The sequence below is a fragment of the Thunnus albacares genome, chromosome 15, assembly GCF_914725855.1.
Source record: "Thunnus albacares chromosome 15, fThuAlb1.1, whole genome shotgun sequence".
NCBI lineage: Eukaryota > Metazoa > Chordata > Actinopteri > Scombriformes > Scombridae > Thunnus > Thunnus albacares.
In genome coordinates, this window is record NC_058120.1 from 8,257,719 (window position 1) to 8,281,291 (window position 23,573).

General features: G+C 37.9%; 2 long non-coding RNA genes across 4 annotated transcripts in view; one reads left to right on the forward strand and one right to left on the reverse strand.

Moving 5' to 3' along the window:
* Window positions 1-23,573, reverse strand: part of LOC122998987 — a 62,097-nt gene that overhangs the window by 33,535 nt on the left and 4,989 nt on the right. The window contains exons 3-4 of one of the 3 annotated variants that reach the window (XR_006407552.1): window positions 22,805-22,880; window positions 21,683-21,757 (exon numbers count right to left, since the gene is read on the reverse strand). The exons of 1 other annotated variant lie outside the window; for it this stretch is intronic. This is a non-coding gene — a long non-coding RNA (uncharacterized LOC122998987). Of the gene's footprint in view, window positions 1-21,681; window positions 21,758-22,804; window positions 22,881-23,573 lie in introns of those variants that run through there. One more of the 3 variants, XR_006407553.1, reaches the window with a different exon arrangement.
* On the forward strand, window positions 13,597-21,429 carry LOC122998988. The gene is made up of 3 exons (XR_006407555.1): window positions 13,597-14,301; window positions 19,712-19,897; window positions 21,148-21,429. It is a non-coding gene; the product is annotated as an uncharacterized LOC122998988 (long non-coding RNA).

Sequence of the window (23,573 nt, forward strand, 5' to 3'; positions counted from 1 at the left end):
AATCTCTCACCTTGACTGAATGAGATATGTACTTTTACGTTTTAGTATGGAGGATTTTTTTTTTCTCTCTCATCATAAAATTAAACAGAAACTTTAATAGCGAAAGAATATCAGTTCATTTGAAATAAAAAAAAGAAAATACTTTGACAGACTTGGAGTTTCGTATATGACAGGACAGATCAATCCAAGTAATCTCAGCAGAGACAAACAGTAGCTCTCAGTGGAAGTGTCAGAGGACGAGATGAAAGAGGACAGTTAGCCAAATGTGTGTTGTGCCAGCTGTGTGTGTGTGTATGTGTGTGTGTGTGTAAACTTTGGCTAGTGAGATGTCAGTATGGGTTTACAGCGTTTTGCCAAGGACAAGTGGGGTTTCTATGATGCCATGTTTGTCTCTTTTTAAACACAGACGGATCAAATGAAAGACAAGTGAGCACACAGAACATCACTTTCAGCATTTCTGGCAGAGACGGATGGGGTGGGATCAACACTGATCAAACACAGTCATGCACACAGAGCACACAGAGCATAGACGGTGCACGGGACTGATAGAGTCTGATACATCATATGGGGACACACTGGAAAAGACAAGAGGGAAAAACTTTAGGATATGAAAATGGCAAAAGACAAAATCAATCTAATATTTTATGTGCAGCCATTATTCAATATATGTAAAATATTATCTGTATATATTGTGTATTTATATACTTATGGACTGCCTTTATATAGCGCCTTTCTAGTCTTGCAACCACTCAAAGCGCTTTATGCCACATTCACCCATTCACACACACATTCATACACTGATGGCAGAGGCTGCCATGCAAGGTGCCAACCTGCTCATCAGGAGGAGTTTCTAATCATTCACACACACTCACACACCGATAGCACAGCCTTCGGGAGCAATTTGGGGTTCAGTAACTTGCCAAAGGACATTTCAACATGTGGACTGGAGGAGCCAATCTTCCAATTAGTGGATGAGCTGCGTTTATCTCCTGAGCCACAGCCGCCATGTTTAAAATTTACAATTGTTACTACACTTTTTCATTATCTCTTTTCTTTGCCTATCTAATCTTATTTTTTCTATTTTATTGCTGTCATATTTCTTTATTTTGCTGTTGAGACACCTGCACTAAAACAAATTCCTTGTACACATGTACTTGGTAAATAAAGTCTGATTCTCAACGTCTCATCATCTACAATCAACTGCAACCAAAACCTTCAAACCTGAATACACGAACACAGTGAACAGCCCTCTGACTATAAGGCAATATTCATTACATGCAGGAGTTTGGTAAGGACTCGTGAGCAATGAAGCAAACATACGAAATACTTTGTACAGTAGGGATATGTGATGAAAGAAAAACCCCTACATATAGAATTTACATCATCTCTTAAAGAAAAAAAAAGCTCAAGGCAAGCATGGCAACACAACACAGAGTCTCATCATCACAAGCTGACAGTATTCTTTTGCTGCTTATTTATTCATCTTTTGATATGAACCTTACATTGTACAGCAAAGAACAAGTTAGTAAATGTATCTGGCTGGCCTTACACTTTCAAGGTTTTATGATATTTATTTTGACTCCTTGTTACAATGTTCATTGTTTGTAATGACAGGACAATCCATAAGTCAGCATGAATTCATTCTTAAACTGCAAGCAGTGTTGCCAGTTTGGACAGTTTTCCACCCATTTGGGCTAATTGGGTTGAAGACAAAATAGTTTTTCAACGGGTTGTGATAACTTGGGCTACTTTTGGGCAGCTTCCGCAGACAAAAGTTTTATGCTGTGTTCATGTCATATCTGAGTTACCATAATGACAAGTTTCAAATTTGTAAATACCGTTCATGTCAACATCCAAGTCGCAATTACTTGCTCTGATATAGTCAACGTCTTTTTACCTTATAGTAAGCTAACTGGTCAAACCATCCATTGGAGTGGAGCTTAAAAGACAGAGCAAGTGTCATGCTGTAAGATGATAAACATCAACAAATGGAAACCTGCCATACCATTGATAAAGCCATTACAACTTATAACTGCTTTATAATTAGGTGCCTTATTAGCAAGTTGTACCAATGGTTCCTTTATTATACATCCATCCCCAAGACAAAATATCACAAGACAATTTCCACACTTCCTCTTGGCTTCCAATTATCTTAAATACCTTCTCTGCTATAGATTGTAGGCAAATATGGACATCAAGTCTGATGATTATCTCACTGTCAAAATTGTAGAGAATACTCATTTTAGGTGAACTTTCCCTTTAAAATATGTGTTGCAACCTTACATACAGTATCTGTACATATAAGTACTGTACATTCTGTACTGTTCATATTTTTTTGAAAAGACCATTTTTACCAGCTCCCTACTGAACATAATTTTGACATCAGCCTGCACTATTTCAAGTGTTGAATAAAGCTGCAGAGACAGATGACTTAATTATTAGTTATGTCTTTACTGAATTGTATAAATTGTTTAACATCAGAACAATGTTGATCAATGTGTATTAACATAACATTTCCAGTATGTGTGCTTGTGTGTACAGTATTCTCTGCACACACTGATTATTATATTTAATGAACTGAAGCAATCAATAGTGACGTGTACTGTAGCTAGATACAGACACAGGATACATCAGGCGGTCACACACACACACACACACACCAACCAGTGGCTGTCCTAGGCTGTCTGAGGGGCAGGGGCGAAAAAATATAAAGGACACCTGATACATTCAATGGGCCCCATCAGCAGAGAAGAACAATGCATGTTCGGTAGAAAGGTTACATCCTCAGTTAAGATGAATATTTTGTAAGGTGATTCAGAATATAAGGAAAACACCTCTGTATTAAAAAGCATTTACTTTTTAAACATTTATTTTGCAAACATCTCTGTAATATGCAATACCGGGAATTGGTAATGTTTTAAATGTTTATTTCTCAAACACATCTGTATGAAAATTTACTGAGAATTAGCTGTTTTAAGCAGTCTTGTCAGGGGAGTGAGAAGTGTTGGGTAAGACTAGTGAAATCAAAGGAGAGTCCTTTGTAGCATATATTTTGAGATTGGTCTGTTAGCAGGGTCACTCAATATGTTCTCATCAAGAATTCATATCGTTTTCATGATACATTTTTGAAATGTTTTAACATGCCTAGCAGAAGTTTAATTTCTATATGGTATCCCTCTAATTGCTCCTCTAATGTAAACATACCACACTATCCATCAGGATTCTCTAGGGAACATGAAAAACAATATATTGGTATGTGGTGAGTAGCTTTCCAGATACATTAGATACAAAACTGTCTTTGTGAACCTTACCATGCCAAATTTCATGGCAATTTGGCCTGTGGTTGTTGAGATGTCTTGGACATCTCATTGACCACTTGAAAGATAATGCCATCCTTAAGCCAAACTGCTAGCAGGGCAAAATTTACATCTTAGTGATTCGCTAATTAAAAAATGCTCTGCACTAGTTTCAGTGCTGCTGTCAGAAGTAACAAGATTTTATCCAGGGTGTGTGTAGATGTATGTCCATGCTGCATTAGCCAAGAAATGAGCTCTGCGCAATCAAGACATTAACATGCGTGCAGATAATGAGTAATCAGTTCTTTCATTTCAGTAGCCCTGGAGCTGGAAGGGATTCATTGTCCTACAATGTCACTCAAAGGCAACCAGTTGATGACTGAAACAGTGCAGCACCATGCTGCCTGTGTTCATTTCCATGAATATACACTGTCACATTGTAAATCATCATCACAAAACCTGTGAACAAATTTATAGTGTTTTGCTATTTTGCATGCCTGGTTGTGAAGGATGGTGTTTGGTTAAAGCTGCTTTTGAGCAATTCATCATGAGCAGCCATAGGCATCAGCAACAAGACACACATTCATTTTCAATTTAATATAGTGTAAATGTAATATAATGTAAAAAAAAATGGTGAAAAAAAACCCTTTTCTTTCATTAACAAAACCTTACAAAATGTGATATTTAACAAAAAGTGATTTCTGACATAACTGTCTTTTTGCAGATATTTACTTAATTATATATTACTTTACTTAAAGTAGCAAAGTAACATTTGTCTGTATTATTGCAAAATACAACAGTTAAATAGAGGTCTTAAAGAGATAAAACCAATGGGCACATCAGCTGTTTGCTCCTGTTTTATGCAAATAGTTGACAAAGCAGAGTCTTGACAAGGGAACTGAAGCTGATCTGATTTTAGGAAAATCAGTCGTCTCCAAGATTTACGCTGTTAAATGAATTTTGGATTTTTGGAATTTGATTCACAGATATTAATTAGGTTAGAATTTTGTCTTTTGTCTATCTATCACCCAGTTGGCTACAGTTTTATTGTTTGTACAGGAGGTAGAATAGGACTTTCAATTATTTATATAAATTTGTCTTTGAAGCATATAAACAAATTATTTTAGTTTCTATAACTTAACATTCATTTTCAGAACTTATTATTATCATTATTATATTCTTTCCCACTATGGATGCTTGTTAGCTGATTGATTTAATTAATAGTACATCTTTCTGCTGGTGTTTGTGTTCTCGCTCTGTTAGGGTCAGTTCGAGTTGACCACAGTTTGGATTGGGTCTATTAGGCTCAAGTCTATTCGGATCGGGTCTCTCCTTTCTCAAAATTAATTTATGCATGTCAGGTTCGGTTAGGTTTTCCATTGGTCTGTTTTGGACCCGGTCCAACATTTTGGACCTGTGAAGACCTCCACTCTGAAGATCAACTTACAATTGTCTTACAGTGGCATTACTGTACAGCATTTTGACATGAAACCTTTTCAAATGTAGCCAAATATATTTGAAGACGAGCCGTAGTTGAATCTTTAAAAGATCCTAAATAAGAAAAAAAACTCATTAAAAGACATTTGAAAAAATTACAGTGAGAGAAACAAACAAAGAAAAGAGGGACAACAGAGGAGGGGGAGGAGAGCAGCAAGAATGCAAAGATGAAATTAATTAGCACTCCGACACTGAGGCAACTGGAAGCCATCATGGCTAATTGATGCTCGTTTATTTACCAAAGAGCTGAGGGGAGGAGATGACTATAATTACTATGGCTCCTTCTCCTCCCTGCTTTCTCTCTGCCTCTCTTGACTTGTATCTTTTTTATACTATCAATCTCTTTTTCAGCTCTGTTTATTGTTTATCAACCCCCTCCTTAACTGTCTCTTCATCTCCTCGTTTGCAATTTTCCCGTTTCTTCCATTCTTCTTATCTTTAGTAGAGATGATCAGCAGAAGAAAGCACAGCTCAGCATGAGTTTGGCTCATTCAGTGGTAATTATTCATTATCGCAATGTTCAAACAGAGACTTCTCTCTTTGACATCCAGTTTTTCTTTTAGAGTTCGGATGAAACTTAAATTTCACTTTTGATGTAATTCAGCAATTAATTCACGCTTGTTTTTTGATGGTGACTTTGAAAATGAGTCCTCTCACTGACCTTTTTTTCTCATAGCACTAACATGCCTGGATTATCAGACTGTGTTAAGACAGAAGATCCAAGCATATGTACTGTTCATCCATCACTTCCAGTCACTAAAACAATAGGACATTGGTACACTGGATTTTGGTAGAAAATTGTACTTTTTGACAAAAATCAATCGTTAGATTTCTTGTGAATGGGAAAAAGAATAAAGAAATGTAAGGAATAAGGAAATGCTATATTACAGAAGTAATTGACATCCATGGCAGCCTTTGGCAAGAAGAAAAATAATGTTCATACAATAAAAACATTTTATCAAGTGTAAATTTAGAGACAGCTAAATCGCATCAAGACACTATAGTTGTGTTCATAAGTTTACATACCCTGGCAGAATATGCAAGATGTGTACCATTCATAGTGTCTATAGTTGTGACCATAAAACTCAATTTAGGTCTCATCACTCCAAATGACTTTGTTCTAGAAGTTTTGAGGCTTGTCTAGGTGCTGTTTGGCATATTGTAAGCAGGCTGTTTTGTGCCATTGGCACATTAATGGCTTTTTTCTGGCAACTTGACCACGCAGCCCATTTGTGTTCAAGTACCTCCTTATTGTGCATCTTGAAACAACCACATGCAACTTTCAGCTGAATTTGAATGTGGGCTTTTCTTTGCAATCTGAACAATTTTCCTGGCAATTGTGGCTGAAATCTTCGTTAGTTTACTAGGCCGTGGCTTGGTATCAACAGAACCCTTAATTTTCTACTTCTTTATCAGAGCTTGAACACTCCTGATTGGCATTTTCAAATATATCTTTTTATATCCTTTTCCTGATTTATAAAGTTCAACTCACTTTGCTCGCATTCCTTGACAGGTCTTTTGCTTTCCTTATGGCTCAGTATCTAGTAAAGTCAGAGCAGCCCTGGATGAAATGTGCAGGGTCTCTCAGGAGCTAAGAAACTCATTGACTATTTATACACAGACACTAATTACAATCAAACAAGTCACAGGTGTGGAAACTTACCCTTCATAGCCATTTAAACCAGTGTGTGTCAACTTGTGTGTTTATTATCAGGCCAAACATTCAAGGGTATGTAAACTTTTTCAGTTATCATTATAGTTTAAAAAGGGCAAACCGAATTATGTGAAAATAAATGGCTCAAATAAATTAAATAAATGGTTGGTCACATTTTCCAAAAAATGGCCAATATTTCACAAATTCTACTAGGGTGTGTAAACTTATGAGCACAACTGTATATGGATGTGTTAGCACTTGGCAAAAAACAGGACCTTTGTAAAGGTTGGGGTGTGAAACTTGAAAGGGGTTTGTGCTTGAGAAAAACAATAACAGAAAAATCAGAGAAAAAAGTGGTGAAGATTGCATCTTGAGATGTTTTGTCATGCATGCTGTATTACAACTCAGAATGCCCATTTGCATTGAACCTGCAGATAAATTAAAGTCCTTCCCAAAAGGTTACATTGATATGTATTATAATGAATCAAAGCAGTTGGTTCAAGGCGGTTCTGATTCACTAAAAGCATCCGTGTTGTGATTCTTGCAACAATTGCCTGCATATTGTGCCACTAGCTGTGCTTTAATGACATAACACCTTTCCCAATTATCCTTGTAATGCATTTTGCTCCTGGTTCATGAGTCACTGGTGTGTTGTTAGAGCCGATTGACCAAAACTGAAGAAACTGAGCGTCACTGATACTCATCAACACCAAGGTGACACTCAATGATGTTCAGCTCCATGCAAAGTGGTTTATAAAAAAGTACAAATAAACATAATGGAGGCTTAAGATCACCACAGTACATCCTTGGCCAATTGTGTCCGAGTTTTGCAGTGTTTTCCACAAACAAAATAATAGAATAAATAGATGTTATAGTTTAAATAGTTCTTCTCCATGGTTATGCTTGACAATGACAACAGAGGTTAACATTGCAAGTTATATTTGGTTTGTTGACAGACATGGCTAGTTTGTTCATTACCAAACCCTAACAGAGCACTGCATGACAAGCTACACCACATTTGCAGATCAATACTACATAAGTGTCCCTTTGGCTTCATCAATTCAAAATGCCACATTGTCTGAGCTGCACAAAGTCCTGATGTGATAGTGAGGACTGAATTGTCTGTGACAATGTCTGAATTATGCCACTTCTGTTTCAGAAGTGTTCAGTGCTGGTTGTGCACATTTGAGAGGATAGACTAGTTGTTTAACTTACTGATATACAGTAGTCACCCATCACCACAAAACTCATTTACATTAAAATCCCAAATGTAGATGCATCCAGATATTGTATCTATATAAGATAAAAATTTTAAACCACTCAACTAGTAATATTTTTGCTGTTTTTCTACATCACTAACGAGATTGTAGAAATTGATTTAGAGGCATTATTGAAAGTCTACTACACTTTAAGGTGACTTTTTATCACCAATACAGTGATGATCTTATAATCTTTCCATTTTTGTTTTTAATTTTATGTGTCACTACTGTATTGGGCTACGTTTTTGGATCACTGTCCTGACAGAATGGATCTTGATCTTTATTTAACTTTTGGATTGAAGAGTTTTTGGCTGGTCCGGCCACAGACTCAAGGACCTTGAAGCTTCTATAGTTTATCAGAATTCAGTGAATGTTTGGACAGCAAAAGCTGTCAGCATGCCAACATGCTCACCGTGACAATGCTAACATGTTGATTTTTAGCAGGTTTAATGTTTACCATGTTCACCATCTTAGACATTTGATAATTAGCACTACATGTACAAATTTGCTAAAGCTGATGGGGATATCACTTTTGCAGGTATTTGGTCATGAACCAAAGTATTGCAGAAAATAAAATGAATTGATGATGGTGATAAGGGAAAAGATAAGGGATCTACAGAGTTAAAACAATTCACCCCAGAAGGGACATGACCGTCAATACCAAATTTCATAGAAATCCATCAAGTAGTTGTTGAGACATTTCACTAAAAACCTAAACTGCCAGCCTCTTGGTGGCCCTAGAGGAAAAGTCAGGGGATCACCAAAATAGGCTTCATCCTCTGGGGACCATGAATGTCTGTACAAAATTTCATGGCAAGCCATCTGATAATTGTTGAGATATTTCAGTCTGGACCGAAGTAGTGGACCAACCGACAGGCTGACAATGCCATCCCTTGATCCATGCTAATGTGGTTAAGAATAGTTGCATAATAATAGGATGTATGGTTGTTTGTAGTGTGCAAGAATAATTATCTACCATTGGGAAGTGGACATCACCTGACCATTGGTGAGGAAGGGAAACCCAACTCCAACAAACCCTCCGAGTGAATTAGACACAGGTGTTTTAATAGCTGCTGTTTCCATTCTCACTATTGGACTCCTCTGATGTGGTTCCTTTGTTCGTTTTTGAGTGGGTTTTAAATTGCAAACTACTCATTTGAACCACTTCAGAAAAAATCCCACATGGTCCCAATCAAGTCACAATCAATTCCCACATTTTACTGAGACCAACACCTGTAGATCTAAATGAATGCAATAAAAATTCTATTCTAATTCTCTAGTAGCTATTCAAGCCTTTCAGCTCTAACTGGAACCAACAACAAATATCAAAAACACACACTAGTCCTTTCCAGTTTGACCAAATCATTCTATTAGTTCTGAATAAAAATAGATATGTCAGCTTTATTCTCAAATATACAATCAATTTATGTTTAGATTGGCAGACAGGCATTTTTTGTCTCAAAACTCATTTGCATTGCCATATTTTGGTGTCAGTGCCACAAACGGCCTTCTGTCTAGACTATGACATTTCAACAGGAACTGCGAGAGAAAGTGAAGACAGATGTTCAAGTATCTGTCAGTAGTCTTAATGGACCAAAATGCAATGCATGTTTTGAATTGGGCAGGGAGGCATGAATGTTTTCTTTTACTAGAAAAATCCACCACCTTACTTTACACCACTGTTATCACTGTTCCCACCAGATTTCAGTTACACTCTGGTTGTCAAAACTTATTCTCAGAAACCTCTAACTGAAGCAAACATAACAGCAAGTTTGGGAATATGAATAGAATACAGAGTCAATTATGACCTGCTATTCATTAAACATCACTGATAATATAATCGTACGAATATTTACAAGTGATAAAAAAACATTTAAGGGCATGATTGTACTAAGGATGTTGACTAATCTGTAAGGAAGCGTGCTTTAATTTTGGGCTGTCAATTATTTTGTAAAGTGATATTTGGATCAAAGTCTCATTCATAAGACAGCTTTCGGCTGTTGCAGAGGCATGACAGCTTGTTCTAAGGTTTCCACTTTTGTCTCGCAGGGTCTTGGATGTCTCTTTAACTAGTCTGCTGCTATTCCCGAAGCCTGTAGAAGACATCTGAAAAAGGCATCAACTATTACTGCCATGATGACATGTCATTACTCTTTGAACTTACATGAAATTACAATGTATTTGAAAAACTGTGACACTAGAATTTGACATAAACATTCTGTACAACATTACAGATCCCGCCATATGTATATGCGGTACTGCACATGTATGGTGTATCCCACTAACAATAATTGGCTCTCTATACTTGGAATTCTTCTTAATAAGGAGCCCTCACCAAAAACAGTGACACCTGCTGTGCATCAATGCACGCTTACTCACACACACAATCATCTACTGCACTAGCATGATTTGACAATGACAGCCAATTATAAGGAGACGGTGGTGCAGTAGGAGAGAAGGGCAAAGACGTGGAAACAAGAGGGAGAAAAATTATAGAAAAGGAGAGGACAAAAGAAACTGGGGAGTCATACAAGGAGCTTTACAAAATGCCCTGTGTGAGTGTGTGTTTGTGTGTTGTGTACACCTTGGCTTGAGCCAACATCCTGTATCTTCGGTTCAATTAACCTTTGAGTCAGTGTCTCTGCCTACCCCTGCAAATATGAGCAAGGGACATTAAATTGTAATGACAGAAGTAAGAAAGTAAAAAGAGAAGAAAAATAGACCAAAATGTAAAAATGTGGACACCTTCAAGAAGATAAATACTGCATAAAGTTATCATCTCAGCAAAATGCAAATTAAAACAAGTGCATTCTGAGATGCTTTTTCAAAGGGTACACTGACTTGGCCTTTCTGAGACTTTGAGTAAGGCTGCCTCCAAGATGAGAAACAGCACCCAAAGTACAGATACCAACAGTTTTATGCCTTGACCTTGCATTAGCATACAGTGTTTGATCTGAGGACCTGAGGTTGATCCCAGTGTCAGAGCACCAAATGCCTAATTGACAAAATAGGTCAATGGCAATTGTCTATGCTCTACAAAATGACCTATATGACTGTTAGAAAAACAATTAGCATTTAGTGACCTGCCACCTCTTTGGTTGAAGTTTGGCTAAGTTTAGCCTAGTAAAATGATTTGGTTACAGATAGGGAAAGATTGTAGTTGTGGTAAAAAACAAACAAAAAACAATGTTGACTGTTGGTCAACGAAAGGATGCAAACAGCTTTTGCAAAGTGGCTTGTAGTTTCAAAGTCAGACACTTAGTGCAGTCAATTGTCCACCACAATGTCTTCCCATAAGAGGTTTGCAGCACTATCACAATGGTAATTATTTGCACAACTACCTCATTTGTCAGGTGTATCTTGTCTTTTTATGCATTTGAACAAATGACCAATACAGTTGTTTCTCTGGTGATGGCAGACTTGGTGAAAGGGGACAAAAACTGCACACAGGAGCCTACTTGTTAGTAAAATATAATTGATTCTAAAGGTGATGGAGGGCCAATGAAGAGAGGCTATATTCAATTTAATGTATTGCCTAAATTGCTTGTTTTTCGTTAAAAGCTACAGCTCTCTGAATGAGCTGAAGCTGAGAGGCTGGCTGAAAGAGGTGCTACAGTACAGTAGTCACACAGTGATGTGATGAAAGAATGGATGACTTTCCAAATATTTAGGTCAAAGAGGCTGCCTGATGTTTTCAATGGTTCTTAGCTAAAACAACCAGGCCCAAACTAACGATTCCACAAGACAGTAAAAATTCAGAAAGTTGAGATTCAACATTTTGAGTGAAAATGAGTAATTGTGGATAACAGCCTCTGAGTCAATAAAAATACTTCCTGTTTTTAACATTTTTCCTTTTATCACAGATTGGCCATTTTGAATTACGTCTGGCCTCATATAGTCATGGTAGTTAGATGATTGATAAAGCTGTGTATCATCAGCGTAATAATAATTAAAAATATCAAAATGACAAAGTAGGTTTAACTTGTGGAAGCATTTACAAAGAGAACATTGCTGGACCAAGAATTGACTCCTGAGGCACTCCAAATATTAAGGCAGCTGACAGGGAAACATGATCTTTTGTGGTGACACAGGACTTTCTGAAAAGATAATATTTTAACCAAAGATATTAAAAGAAACCAATTAGATAGAGGAGTGAAGGTAAGTTAAGACATTAGTACAGTTCAAAATTAGCTTGTTGCAATTCTTACATATTAGCAAATATCCAAAATGTCTTCTTTTTTTCTTGTTACACCATGGACTAGAAATATTCTGGTTGCTGTGCATAAAATGTGCTTTTACACATTTCCTTGTGAGTCAGGCACATCAGACACATCTAGTACCTTTGGAAAATTTGGAAATTGTCTATGACTTAAAATAATTTAGAAGTTTGAGTAATACTTTGTCGTACAACATACTTATGAAATGATGAGCACAGGGGAGTCGGTGTAAAGATGCAAAAGATTATCAGCGTAAGTACCTTCATAATCAGTAGCTGGTTTAATAGTTTACTAGGTTACTGCCACTTGTTTTACAGATATGGCCATTTCAAAATCTTAAGCTGGTGTTCTGACTGACAAAAAACATTGTTTTGACTTAATTTGAATGAGTGAAGTAAGTTGATATAGCAGGGGTGCCAATGTAGAGGACTCTAACAAAACAATGCAGGGTAATCTGGCAAAAAAGTTGAACTGCAACATGAGGCACTGCGGTGGCCAATCACATACATGCAAGTGCACAGTCCCATTGGATTACTTTGTAACATGAACGCTGTATTCGACTGTTTACCTTGCGATCAACACAACAAAAGTTGCTGCCACAATAACTTTGTAAAATCCTGTCTGTGAGTATTACAAACCACTGTGCAGGGTTTTGGTGTCTGATTAGCCTTTAAATGCATTAATCTGTAGCTCGAATTTGAGTGCCTGGATTGTATTTCATTGTCTCACTGGTACCTTAACAACAAGTCACCACCATCACAGCCCCTTGCATTGTTTTAACAAAGGACTATTTGCAGTCTGAATGCAGCCTAACACTGTGTCTACACAGAAAAGCATAGCGTGGGCAGCACGTTTAGCAGAGCAGCAGCAGTGAGTGTTCTGTCTGTGTGTCTACACTGGAGGCATTCAGGTACAGTGTTGAGCGTAGGTCACCCACGTTTTGAAAGCGCTCAGAGCCCAACACACAATGACTGTAGCTATGTGCGTAGAACAAGACTTGAAGCCTAAACATACTCTTCGGGTCGTGGTTATGCGTGGGCTGTGTAGACAGTTCTATTGATTAACATTAAAGCATACTGTTCCATCAGAGGTGTGACATGGACGTCTGAAAAACGCGACTGAGACGCTTTTAGCGTAGACACGGTGTAAGAACTACAGGCTCAGCAAATGGAAACACTCATTCTTATGGGAACCATAAACATATGCAGAGAGAGACAGAGCAACAGAAGAGAGCCAGAGACACAGAAGTGACAAGAGTCACATTTAAAAGGATTATTCCCTCAATAATCCCCTCATCAGCTCTACCCACGGTGAACAGAGATATTTACCCAACCTCATATTCTGTTGATGCCATAACAGGCAAGGCACACATTATGCTAAATCCCTCATTTACCTGAAAGAAAAAACCTTCTACTTTAATTCTTGCTGTCTCTTTGTGTCTCTGTGTCCTACATTTCCTTGACATACTTCTACTTGTTTTTTTCAGGGAGATGAAAAGCACATCAGGCTTAATTAAGATACCTCTAGTGTTTAGAAAAATTTTACATTTAAGAATACACAAACTTGAGCAGGTTCTAGAACATCCTTTTAGTGTACACACTAAAAGGATGTTCTAGAAGTGTGGCAGAACAATTTCTTTGGTTTCCTATTCTCTCTACCATCCATGTCTGTTTGTGTGTCTTTTGTGGATGAGTGTTAGAGAGAAAATGTGAGGGAGGGAAGATGGTGGAATGGGATAGCCAGAAGGAGGCAAGAGGGAGCTACGTGGAGTGAAGCGATAAGATAAGGAGGGAGTGAAGGAAGAAGGGAGTGAAGGGGGGATTGTAGGACAAGATGTAAGGATGTAATTAGGGTGGGAAGTAGGGGGCCAGCAGGGAGCAACTTTACAATAGCTGATGTCTGCTTTTAAAGTATAGCAAGAACCGATGGACGAAGGAGAGGCATCATGGGATCTGCGTTATAGTCACCACAAAAGAAAGACTGAAAGGACAAAGGAGAGGGAGGGAGGGAAAAATGTAATGCAGGTATGAGAGTGTGAGAGGAGGAGATAAGAGACCAGAGAGAAGGGTGGAGAGACGGAACAAGGCCTTATGGGAGCACTTGTTAAACAGCCCCAGATACAATACACTGAAGACAAGGGAATTGGCCTATTTTTAGGTTATAGAAGCAGTTTATTCAGGCTGCATAGTGGGAACTTTAGAATTCAAATTGGCTAAATGCCAAATAAACACTTTATTTGTCTGAGTGGAGACTTTTAAAAGCACTGTTAGCTTTTGTAGCTAATACAAACTGTTTAATTCTCTCATTTATCTGGTGCAGTATGCAGCCTTAGACTCACCTGACAATGATGCTGGTGGAACAGACTCAACCATGAAGAGGTCAGTGAAACAATACTTTTCAGCTTGGTGTTAAGTTACTCTTTAATGCCAAAATATATCAAATTTACTAAGCAATGTCTCCTTTAATATGCACATTTGGCTCATTACATTTCGGTCTACAACTATTCTGTGCACTTTCTTTGACTGAGTTAAAATCAGCATATAAAATAAGTTTGCATTTTATTTGCATTTTAATTGGGTTAAAATGGGAAAATGTAGTGGGAAAAATTAAACATTAAAATTTCTCATATCACAGTGTTGTTGATTGTTGAGAAAACAGCCCATTAATGATTTCTGTCTTCTAGACTTTGACTTGATGTGATTATTGCGAGGTTAAACATGAAACAGTAGAATGCCACTGTCACAAAGGGCACAAACAGAAACAACTATGTGTGCTGACAACAAGCACTGAGGCAGGGCTAGCTGGAATAAAGACTGCTTGGTGTTGGCATCTCCAACTCTCAGCAACCTGGTTCTGGAACAAGATCATCCTAGTGTGCAAGGAATTAAGTCCATATTGGACAATCCACATCATCCAATTTATGTCCAGTGGCAACATTCAGTGCCAATGCAGGGAGTAGTGTGTCCTTTATGTAGTGAGGCGGAAAGTACTGTAACGGTGTGGAGGACAGATTGGTAGACAGGCATGAGTAAAGTCAGACTTTCAGGCAGGAGACTGGAGTTTTCTTCTGTCACAGACCTGTAATTAAAGCTTTTTTATCAGAGTAACCAAGATCTTTCCTTAACCTTAACCACACTACAGAATGCCGAATCTTTTTGAACATTGTCATTGGATGTAATTTGGGTTTTGCAGAATCATTCAGTATTCACATTTTGTCTGACAAAAGGACTGACAAGATATATACTGTTCAGTTAGTTCAACGGGTGAGGCCAATGATGAGGCTGATCAGTCCAGGCAAACTATTGGCCAATGGCTGTACCAGTACACAAAATGGTCATTAGGCCAGCTGGGGCATCAGAAATCTCGCTAGTGGCCATGACACTCATATGATCAAAGACGTGAGCCCTCGCTCAAGTGTTGCAGCAGATTTGTATGACAGAAAGCACAGGACAGGAGATTGATCGAAATGCATCTTTAACAACATGGAAACTGACTGTAGGAAAATCTGCAGAAAGAAAAGGCTGAGCTGTGGCACAACTCCATAAAATCCGAGGGCTTGTCACTCATGTATGAGGTGACCAGAAGCCCAGAGGAAGGAAACAGCTGCCTCCTACAGTAGTTATCTCTAGCAACCTGCTTGGCAGTCACTCCTGGAGGAAGCTCAGTGTCATCAGCCTGATCCCTGCTTTGTAGCAGCCAGTGTGTTAAAAATAGGATTTGATAAGGGATGTTATATGGCATCATCTCAGGTCAGCTGATTTCAAGCCAGCTGTGGTATCAGAGCCTCAGAGGCCTGGAGTTGCACAATGGCTAAAAAGAGCAGATACTCTGCCATCTGAGGTGTTTAAGTCTGCCCCTCTTGAAAGAGCCTTAGACAACTGTGTGAAACACGTACAAAGTGGGTGACAAAACCGCAAATTCCATTATGTGAAATGAATTGCCATCAGTGGGACAATCAAACTGGAACTGATTTGACAGTAGGGTCATTCCATGTCAAATCAGGCAAAATCCAGGAAAGTGGTTGCAGCACCATCTCAGATTTTGTTCAAGTTTGTCTACATAATGTTTGAGTCACAAAACTAAGGCCTGTAAAATATTTTTTTCAATTCCAATGTTTTTATATTTTTTGGCCCTCGATATTTTTTTAATTTTACACTCTCTAAAACACCTTATCTGGGAAGCCATGTTTGGGCATTATTATCTTGGAAAATATTATTCCTAGCCTCACCAAACTTTGTAGGATGGAATGTAAACATGTTCTCAGTATGACTGAACCATTAAAAGTTTGCATGCATATTGATTTTCTATGAAGCCCCAGATTTGGAAAAAAGTGCAAAACTCCTAAACAAGAGTGATATTAAGGGTATTATAAACCCATTTTTTGCACCCATGTGGTATCAATCATCATTTTTTCTTCAAATATAATCTTTTCATTACTTTTGTGTCAATATTTGAGGTCTCTACCACTAATGGACATGAAGATATTGTGATTAAAACAAGGCATGGTAGCACTTTTCAGTCATTTCCATAGGACCTAAATGGTATGTGGGGTAGCTAGTAGGAACATAAAAATGTATGTGGAAATAGCTTAATGTATGGTCATTTAGTGTACAAAGTGCTAGTGTCCTTCCATCATAGATAAATACACATAGTTAAAGGCATTGTTTTGGCTCTATGAAAAAACATCCATAGTGAAGAAGCAGGGTGTTCCCTTATTATCTGTACTTATGTGCCGCAGCATCTGAAATATTAATTAGAGTAAAGAAATACATATTTTCTGTAGGCTCGTTTTACTATATGTCATTAATATAGGCTATATTCTTTACTATCAGGGCATATAGCTTTCTAACATGCACACTGTAAATTTACATGTATGAACACATCCAACCTTTTATGTGGAAACACATTTAGATATTCCCACTGGAGCTTAAGAAGGCCATTTAGGATACCACTTATTCCTCCACATGCCAGAGATTTTATCAAAATATTTCACTTATTTTCAATAACCAGGATCTTACCGGAGACACAATTCCCATCTAAAATGCCCTTTATTCCAATGAACATACTGAAAACATGTTTATCCTTTATTTCTTACAATTCCTATGACACAGGAATTCAATAAGCATGGACACTAAGAAAAAAAATGTAACCCTGAAATTAAATGGACGTTTTTCTGCCACAGATAAAAATATCTCTCAAATCTGTGTCTATTTTTGTATAAAGGAAACATGGAAGGACATTGGCACTTTGTACCAGTTCCAATTTCCATGTATATTTTTATGTTCTTTCTAGCTAACCCACATACTATTTTGGTCCTATGAAATACTACCACGCCTTATTTTATTCATAATATCTTTATGTCAATTAGTGGTAGAGACCTCAAATATTGGCACAAAATTAGTAAAAGATTGTTTTTGAAGAAAAAATAATGATTTATACCATATGGGCGCAAAAAAATGGGTTTGTAGTACCCTCAGTGTCACTTTCGTTTAGCAATTCTGCACTTTTTTTTCAAAATCTAGGGCCTTATAAAAACAAAATGACATGCAGTACAGATGATTAATGGTTTTGACAGAACACATGTTTGTCTTCCATCCTACAAAGTTTGGTGAGGCTAGGAACAATACTTGTCAAGATATTAATGCCCAAACATGGCTTCCCAGATAAGGTGTTTTTGAGGCTATAAAAATGAAATAATATTAAGGGCTGAAAAAATATGAAAACATAGTATTTGAAGAGAAATATTTTACAGACCTTGGTTTTGGGACCCATTCATGATATAGACAAGGTCTGAAGAAAATCTGAGACAGTGCTGCAACAACCTTATCTGATTTGACAATGGATGACTCAGTAGCACAAATTGAGCACTCCGGAGCATTTTAGGTGAGGCGGAAAGTGTTTGTTAGACACTAAGGACACATACAATGTACACTGGTGAGAAATACTGAATGTATAATTAAAATTCAACAGGCTACCCTTAATGGAGTTCTCATTTTGCAAAACTGGTCTCCCTTTTTTATTTGTAAAAATGATCATCCACAAGTTACAGTATTAATGTGGTCTGTAGCCACAACTGCTATATTGCTGTTGCAGCATCATGGAGAGATCTGGACCACAAAACCGAGCACTGACCATTTCATTTATTGCAGTAATATGAACTAAAAGGATACAACATATCTAATGTAAAGGTCTAGCCTTGATGTCCCCTTTCACCCTTTTAGAGGCTGATGAGGGAAAACTTTTGAAGAGGATCTCAAAGTGCAGACCATAGGAGTGATTGTGCTTTTAGAACTTTATTAGAGTAACTTTTCACTCAGCAAGTGGAAAACTCCCAGAAAAGTGAAAAGAGCTTCAATTTCAATTAATGAGCAGATTGACAGATGAACATAAAGCTAATACAAAAATGTCATTATAATACAGCTAATGTTATTTAAAATGACAAAATGTTTAGAGTTAGTCAACTGACAGAAAATTAATCTGCAAATATGTATATGTATCATAAATATGTAAGTGGATGACGTGGCTCAGTATTAATTGAGGAAGACTATGTTTAAGATATGATAATTTCATATTAAATATCCTCAACCACATATTCTTGGAAATGTACAATTTAATGACCAACTTCATATTTTACAATCACAGGCTATAAAACGCCTTTTCTTAACAGAGATAGTGGCGTTCACTGCCTGACAGTTCAGTAGTGGCAGTAGGGACGCTCTGCTTTTGTTACATCACGGCCTGTTGTGGACAGAGACGAAACACGATGCGCGGCAGTAGAGATTTATTTAGATCAATTCCACGGATCTCTACATTCACTACCCTTATATTTTGTTACAGATGTACTGCGTGGTAGTGGTGCAACAGGTATGCAGACCGCACTTACAATCAGGACACCAAATGGTTGTGCCAGTGACATGTTTACTAGCCAAATCTGCTTTTTCTGGTTTCTACTTCTGAAACTATTGTTTGCATTTCACCAGCAGTAAAGTGTTTCAACATTTTTACCATCACAGCCCTCTTACATGACAGCTCTCTCCACTGCTGCACCGAGAGAAAAGGGGGCGTGGTAGTATGCTAATTAATTATAGCAGGCCTGTGCCTGTCAATGTAGAATGATTCTGATTCACTACCATACGCATGGTGGTAAGACCAAAAATTGGCCGGTGCGCACACGTCATGAATCAGTCATGTGACACAGATGCAGGCCAATAGACAACCATAGGCAAAAAAAAAAACAAACATACGTAGGCATCTCACAATTTTAGAGCCTTTATTGTGAAACTAATGTTTTGGGCTACAGACCAAAGAAGCTAGTACACATTTTGATGTGAGACTGGGTTGCCTTCAGTCATGTAACTTTTGCAGACTCATTCTTTCAACATATTGATTTGTTCATAGTATTACTCATACAGTAAGAAGTGAAAAGGTCCATGAAAATGTCATACTTTAATTGTCACATCCCTTTGCAACACTGATTTGAAAAAAAGTGTCATGTAACTACTTGGTGTTTGTTCTAGAAAAGCCCTGATGTAGCAAATAAAGATCTCTCATATGCACATACACAGACTATACACAGACAAGCTCTAGCAATCTCTCAGGAGTCCTAACTTTATGAACGCATAAAAGGTGGAAAAAAAATAGCTGTATCCATTAAATATTAAACAGGAAGAGAGCTGTGCAGAAAGATGAAGAGGATAGTTGTAAATTGTAGGCTCTAACTTGGTTGATGGCTAAGGCTTACTAAAGTGTGTGTGTCTGTGTGTCATCTTTTTGTTTCATCTTTCTCAGAAATCCTGCAGACACTTCCCAATTTCAATATCATCGATCAATGTATGAAGGATTTTTGATGTACAACAAGCAAGGAAAGGCTGCTTTGGGCAAAGTTCTTCTTTTTTGCTTTTCCATAAAGCAGGTCATGGATAAAGTGAAGCAGAAAGCAGGAGAGACAAGTGGAGGACAGCAGCGAATTAACAGGTTTTATTTTTTTAGAGCTCCTAAAGGCAAATGAAGGGACTGTTATTTAACAATTAAAATGACACTGCACGGCCAAATTCAATTTAGGTCCTTTTGTGCAGAAGGTCTCAAACATTTTCCTGCCACAGAACCACAGATACCATCGACACAAATTAAAGCCCTTATTTAATGCAGCATTGTCCGATTTCGGTCCTCATGAGCTTTTTATTGGATTTACTTATTTTTTAATCTGTCTAGACAATGGCAGTGAGGGTGAAACATTTGATTAAAAAGCTGATTCTCACACAAGTAGGACAATTTCTAGTGAATTATATTTGATTGTAATGAACTATTCTTCATTTTGCTTCATTCCCCATTATGGGACCATTTGGGTGTCTCAGGACCCCCAACCACTGAAACACACTTAACAACCACTCATGTATAGTAGTGGGGTTTGAATAGTAGTGATTTTCTGTCATTTATATACTGTTATAATGTTGCATGTCTATATCTAAGCTAAAAGACAGAAGCTAAAACGGCCTCTTTCAGGCTGAAGGGGGCTCCATAAAGGGCCAGTATAAGATAAACAAGGAGGTTTTTTTAACTTTAAATCATACAAAAATATTCCAGTAGAGCCCCACAATAAAAATATAAACCTGAAAATGTGAATGATACGTCATCTTCAACATGTTGTCAAGATACTGTGAAGCTCAGCTTTCTTTCTGCCCCTGTTTTCTTCTTTATCATTAAAAAAAAAAAAATCAGGCATAATGCCCAGTGATGAACTTTGCTTTCCTCTGAGCAGGTCAGAGGAAAGCCATCAAAGTCCATGACCTCACTGGGACACCACATGCCCATCTATTAGCCTCTTGACAGTGATCACTCTGTTGGCAAGTGAAGTGAAGCTAGTTGGTGCTTATTTGTTATCCTGGTCACTGCTTAACTTGGCTTTACTCTGAGCTTATCTGGCACTCGAAGTCCAGTCTTAAACGTTCATGTATTGATGCTAACTCCAAAATGAGGAAATATAATTTTCTGTGTAACCATGCCCTGACAGACTGCACCATATGCTTTGCCCTATTTCAGAAGCGGCACATGAAACCCGCAGCCAGCTGGCATGTATCATAAGATATCTGACAGGAAAGATGGGAGGGAGGAATAGGGGTTGCTTACACCAAAGTGCAGATTTAACACACAGGATGTTGTGGTTACACAGTATAACTTAGCCACCAACACAAGGTTTCATCATTTTCATTTACATCCTTTCACAGATAGAAGTCGCAAGATGTTGTTGTCTTAGGGGTGAGGTCAGAGTGGATGGTTGGGCACATAGACTGCCTGACTTTGGAGACTGTCTTCCCATGAAAAAGGAGAATATCAGTCGCCCTAAAAACGATATGTGTTTACATACAAGTGACCAAGCCCTCCAGCTGCTGTAGTAAGTAAGTGTGACTGTTGGGAGCAAAGAAGGGAGTAGTGTGATGGTATTACAGAGACACAAAGTCAACAGCAGGAAGAGGTCGGATGAATGGATGGATCAACAAAGCATATGACTTAAAAAAACTTTATCTTTACTCTTTATGTTCAATCAGAAGCAACAATTTTGCAGTCAATTTCAGTCAAATTGTAAAAGTTGAAGACAAAAAATGAAATACTCCAAAAATTAAAAAAGAATGACTCGAATTTGGTGAACAACATCTTTGAGTTTCAGGATAGAAGTTATGAGTAAACTTTAGAATTTAGGGCATTGGTGTCTATGGATTCAAAATAACAAAAAGGTAAAACAGGGAATATAATAATAAGAAAAAAAAACAACTGCACTCACAAGTAAAAACTTCTTTGACTCAGAGGGTGGAGACTGAGACTTCAAGTGACTCAATCCTAAAGTAGAAAGTGGGAGAATGTGGAGTCAGCTCTACACAAACTAACAAAAATATAGCAGAGAAAGTTTCACTGCTGTCATCTGTGTGTTGCAGCCCTGGCTATAGAGGGTAGGTCAGGGATGGCAACATGATCTCACAGAAATACGTGAAATGACCACAACCTCTTAACACTGCATTACATGGTGGTGGCACGCAACGTGTTTAAATTATGTGCTTGCACCACGGAAACAATGCCAATGAAGTCAGTTTGGATCCTTTGTTGTGGTGGACACACTAATTCCCTGGTTCAATGTCATGCACTGGGTGGTGGTTAATGTTGTTTTCTAGTCTAGAAAACTTTATTTTATCATTATTTTTATCATCATTTGACTAAATTTATTATAGTGCCTTAGTTTTGTTCTCTAAAAACATTGAATTGTGATATAACTGTCATTCTGATATAATGAGATAGGTTTGAAGGAATGCCAGAGCTTCAGCTGTATAGATTAGATAGATTGTTCCCTTTACATTACTAATACGACAATTATATTCCTCTTACTTATTGAAATTTTACTGGACTCTTCCTTTTATTTTGTGGTTGTGAAGCACTTTGTAACTATGTTCTGAAAGGTGCTATATAAATGAAAAACAACTTCCAGCTAAACTAATTATAAATATTGATATTCTTTTGTGTGCGGTATGTACGGTTCAACCGAAAAGACACTAGGCGCATCCCACTGTTGAGTGACAAGTTTGCCCTGGTCAGTGAGATGTGGGACAAGCTAATCCAAAACAGCATTTCCTCCAATAAACCAGGGCCAGAAATGACTGTTTATGAACAGCTATTCCCCACAAAGCTGCGCCGCCCTTTTACCCACTGAGGGCAGCCTGATGCAAGATCTGTATTTTGAGGGAGCACCATTTCTCCAAGGGGGAGTATCAAGGAGAGAAGAGGAACTGAACTATCATTTCCCTTTTTGTGTTGGACCACAGGCAAGAAGTGAATTCATCATTGTGTGATTTAAACTACAGCTGCAATTGAATTGATTCTGCTACTTTGGCTTACCACTACCAGAGCGCCATTACCCTCTGCCTCCTTATGGAGACGTTTAACAAACTGGTGACGGTCAGATGAATGGCAACTGTAGGTGACAACAAAAGAAATGTAAGCAAAACAACCAGCCATGAGCAGTTGCTTTCAGACTCTCCGTGTCTGCATACGAAACACAGGAGTTCTGCCGGAGCTTTAACAGTCACTAGAAGCATATTCATAGCCATTTGTGTGTGGTAACTGTTGTGGCTGAGCTAGCAGCTCTACTATGAAAGGTTCTCCGGTGGGTCAGTACATAGCCATAGTCCTTCTGTTTATCATGTTAACGTTACTGAATATCACAGTTAGTTATCAGCAGGTCATGTGTTGGGTTTACTGCCACAGAAGCAGAATACATCTTTGGGTTATTAGCATGACGTTGCCTCTCTGTTGTCTCTTATCAGACTTGCTAACGCTACCAGCAGCCTCTGTGAATGCACAAACTGAGGCTACAGTTACCGGTGTGCTGATATTTATAATTGGCGGGATTTTTCTTATGTGAAAAAAATTTACTGTTAATAAACAGTGTACATTATCTGACTGCTAATCATTCAAAAACTTGTATTTAATAGTGTTTTGGGTATCAGCACCATTCATTTTACCAGCTAGGTAGTTTAGACTTTCTTGTTTGAGTGAACGTGTCAGTCTAGAGGAATGACAATGATGGGCTAACTGCTAGTGCTGTTACTACAAAAGGGATCCGACTGCCAGGATAGTTGAGGAACAAATGGCTCAGTTGTATCCC